The sequence below is a fragment of the Rhamphochromis sp. 'chilingali' genome (genome assembly GCF_963969265.1).
Source record: "Rhamphochromis sp. 'chilingali' genome assembly, chromosome: 18".
Lineage (NCBI taxonomy): Eukaryota > Metazoa > Chordata > Actinopteri > Cichliformes > Cichlidae > Rhamphochromis > Rhamphochromis sp. 'chilingali'.
Window position 1 is genome coordinate 11197613 of NC_137945.1, and position 4529 is coordinate 11202141.

A 4529-nucleotide genomic window follows, 5' to 3' on the forward strand; every position below is an offset into this window, starting at 1 on the left:
TATCATAGTGTTGATCTAACTAACATGTTGACTTAAATTGACAACACTAAATAAAATCTACTCAACCAAAACAAGCCCTACTTACTCTATAAAATAAGATGTTGCATTTACTCCACCCAGTTATGTCAGCCGGTTCCACACAACTGGGTTAGTGAAATCTAAAATGTATGACACATTTAATTTGAACAACAAATTTTAAGTACATCTGATAAATTGACTAACCCTAAACGAGCTCTACTGAAACTATAGGATTTAAATTACTTACTCTATTTAAAGTAAATTGAATAAATCAAACACAATTTTATTCAGTTAACCCAACTTTAATAACACTTTGTGTAAAATGTGCTGAAGCAAACTTTGAGCTGTTCAAAATTCTAGGTCAATGCCTTTTTCCTAAACAAAAATATCTTCACATATATGCAAGTGCATATTAAGTTCAGGAAGACATAATACAGAATGTTAAAATCAAGTTATTAAAACCGGAAAGTGTTGTGATTCCAACATTTTTAACATTAACATGACTTAATTTAAACTTGCTTCGGGTACAATGGAAAACTCACAATACAGTCCTATAAACAACAAGTAGAAATGATTTTAGTGGCATTTTTGTCCATATTTAAAAAACCTTTTTTTTTTTTTTTTTTTTTTCAAAACTTAAAATGAAGTCCAAACTTAGGAGCAGTCTTGTTCAATGTAGCTGGATGGTGGTAAAAGTTCAACATGAACAAAGCATGCCAAAAAGTATGAGGCCTTGCAGAAGTTCTTGCGGAATTCAAACTGAACAGTTTATAAAGTGCAAGGAGATGGGTTTGAGAATCTTGTAACCAGTTCAGTGTCCTCTATAGTTCAGTGCAGGCTGTTTCACTCAAGCAGTTTGTTTTTCAGAACTTGCACCTTCATGGATAGGTTGTTCCCATCCAACTCCATCAGCACCTTCTGAAGAAATTCAAATATGTATTTCAGGTGCTTTGGGTACCTCAGATTTAGACTGTAGATTAGTCCAAGCAGGAGGGCACACCCCTTTGCCACATCACTAAGAGCTTTCAGCACAGTGTATCCTTCTATGATGACACCAATGTCCTCAGGTGTATCTGCAGAGTCTGCTCCTTCATGTCTGACAACACAGACTCCTAAAGTCAGCTGCTCCGTTTCTCTTCTTGCACTAAGATCCACATCCTTAAAATGAAAACAAAGGGGGGGGGGGAAGCTAATTGCATATAGATACATATGAACAAATGAGCCCACCTTCAATTTACTATCCCAAATTAAAACAAACAAACAAACAAACTGATCTTTCCCCTTTTCTAACTTACCAAGAATTCCTTGAACAGGTCATCTGGCTTTTTATTTAAGTAGACACAGTTTTTAGAACGCATTCCCGTCGAACATCAATGCTGATATTCTGGTGGAGATAAGAACTCAATGTGAGACAAGATTTTGGTTCTTTTCCACCTCTTCCCAAACCAAAGTCAAAAATATTAACAGATGAGTGATTAGCGATGAGTAATTAAACAATGTTTGACAACTCACATTAGTGACATTCAGTGAGGTTAATGATTGGTTAGGCACTGACTCTTCTGAGTCAGATCAACAAATATATGAACACAAAACTAGAAGCTTTTCAATTTTGACAATACATGAAAGCTTTCACTTTTGCTTTAATCAATTCTAGACTGTTCAGCAATATAATTATTAATTGTACCCCTAAAAATGTTAAAAAGAAATAGAAGATTAGAACTCAGCAATATGGATTCAAAATCCTATCACAATATTTTCTGGTATTTATTACGATAACAAGAGTTACAATAAAAGATAACAGTAACCACAATCACATCTGAGCCACTTTTGTTGCATCTACTGACAGACAGAACTAGCTGACCAACTTAAAATGAAGGGGGGAACACACAAATTGTCACTTTGATAATCAATGGAACTGATACAAGGAGTTAAATGCATTACATATAGCTGTATTACACATAATGCTGCATTTTAATGACACAAGATAAATGCATGTCTTACACTTTAATCACTGATATTAACACTAAACCAGATATCAATACGGGGTAGAATTCCTTCAAACAATGTAGCAACTTAATTGATGCATGTTTCTAAAATACACTATACATATATTTCATTCTTCAAACGGATAGGATCGCTGGCGCTCCTGGTGGTCATTACTGACACCAGGGAGCATGCGCGGTAGATGTTGGGAGTAATTTTAAAGCTGCAGTTCTTAGTAGGCAAGTTGCAGCTTAACATGAATCGTAAAACATTTTGGGAAATTACACCGATTTTTTTAAATGCCTGACTACTAACACCTGTGAGAGGCATACAAGCTAGAATGCTAAAAAAAAATTACCAGACATCATTTGTTTTAAAATAAAACATACAGAAGTACTCCCGAAAATGTCGGATGTTTATCATTTAGTACACATTAACCAAATTTGTCATCCTTAAATGGTTGTACTTACCAAATAATCCTCAAATGGCAATGGATTTTATCCAGGCTTCTGAGCATGATGCAAGTTTCGGTTGAAAATGGCGGTTGTTCAAACTTCCACACTGCACATGTGCAAACTGAGAAGTACGGAGAGCCTGTTAGGACAATCCTCTTCAAATTAAAGTGCTGTTCATTTTAAATTAACTTTTTACGTTGGATTTAATGTACTGCATTTTGTTGTATTGAAATATTGTGTTATTAATTAAAATCAAAACAATATCCTTGTGTTTAGAGTTAAAAATCAATTGGTGACATTAATTTTAACATAAAACGTTTACATAATGCTAGCAACATCAATGTATCATTTCTTAGAGTGTACAGGCCTCAGCATGTTAAATGCTAAAGTTCTTGACAGTACAATTACAAAGAGACTGAACAAGTATGGCTTATTTGGAAGGGTTGGCAGGAGAAACCCTCTTCTCTCTAAAAAGAAAGCAGCACACTGCTAGCTTTGCAAAGTTGCATCTGAACAAACCCAGAGACTTGTGGAACAATGTCCTCTGGGCAGACAATATTAAAGTGAAGATGTTTGGCCATAATGCACAGCACCACATTTAGTAAAAGCTAAACCCAGCATATCAGCTCAACACATCATACCAATTGTCAAGGAAGGTGATGGTGATGATTTGGACTGGTTTTGCAGCCACTGGACCTGAGCGCCTTGCAGTCAAACATATACTTCTCTGTATATCAAAGTATTCCAGCATCAAATGTGAGGCTATTTGTGTATTCTAGTCTTTGAGGTAAAATGTTGTAATGAGTGGTACTCAGTGTTTCACTGGTGTCTGAACAGAACTAAACAAAGAAACAAATCCATTACCAGAAGCCATAAGATCATCAGAATCAGAATACTTTTTTAATCCCTAAGGAAAATATGTAAATAATATGATATCATGACCACTAAATCCTGACTACATTTCTTCAAATAAACAACTTGTCATCAGATGATAACTTAACTGATTTACTACAATTGTTATGTTTTTTTAAAACGTAAAAGGCAGTTTGGAAATTGGTCTATAATTAGCTACAGTGCAATTATGTTTAATTACAGCCACCTCAAAAGCCTGGGGTACTTAAACCTATTAAGAAAGCTAAATTGATGATATTTAAAAGTGTTAATTAGTGGTAAAAGTAATTTGATTGTCTGGATAGATCCTTAATGGTGACAAAAACAAGATACAAAAAGCATGCTTTGGTAAACATACAAAACTTTATTGCCAATTATAACCCACATATCAAAGAAATTCACCAATCTACATGTCTTATCACCACTTATTTTACATTTTTCAAATGAATATACTGAATCCATACATAGACTGTACTGAATGATCGGGGCCTAGACAGCTCTGAATAACATCTGCTGGTCACTGAGAAGCAGTCACAGCTCTCATAGCAAAAAAATTAAAAATTAAAAATCCACCTGCAGGTGTCTTGGTCAGTTTCCATGCAGCATCTCGGTGTTGCTCTGCAGAAGAGACGTTCTGCACAAGCTCAGTCAGAAGACTTGCGTATGTTCCTGCCTTGAATGACTAAATAAGAGCATTTAAAGAAAATCATTGGAGTGATTAAGCGGTTGCCTCATCTCATTCTGTTTGTCTCTTTGTATGAACTCCAACGCAGTGATTCTTTACAGAACTAATTAATCTCCTGGTTTATTTGGTAGGTCCAAAATTGTTAATAAATAAATCTGAAAAAAAAAACAAAACATCTATATGAAACAGTCTCATGAGTCTTCATTTGGCACCTAGGTGTTCCATCTCTGTGAAAACCTTTCTTGGCTCACTGCTTGTGTTTGCAGTGAAGAACAAAAGGCAAACGAAAGGGATGGGTAAACAGAAACCCAGGTAAACTGTAAAACTAATGTAGCTTTTACTCATGTACATCACAAATGGAATTTAAAGGTGAGTTTATTGCCCTCACAGTATGAGAATAGCTTATCAGTTTCCAAAAAAAATATCAGGCTGTTGAAAAACAAAAGCAGATTAATTCAATTTAGTTGAATATTATTTTTATATTTCCAAATCACAAC

General features: G+C 34.8%; 1 long non-coding RNA gene across 1 annotated transcript; it reads right to left on the reverse strand.

Annotated features, from left to right (window-relative positions):
- Nucleotides 1-599: 599 nt before the first annotated feature.
- LOC308385755 lies at nt 600-2555 on the reverse strand. The gene is made up of 3 exons (XR_013969628.1): nt 2472-2555; nt 1314-1402; nt 600-1176 (listed from the first exon to the last, which is right to left on the reverse strand). It is a non-coding gene; the product is annotated as an uncharacterized lncRNA (long non-coding RNA).
- Nucleotides 2556-4529: the final 1974 nt, after the last annotated feature.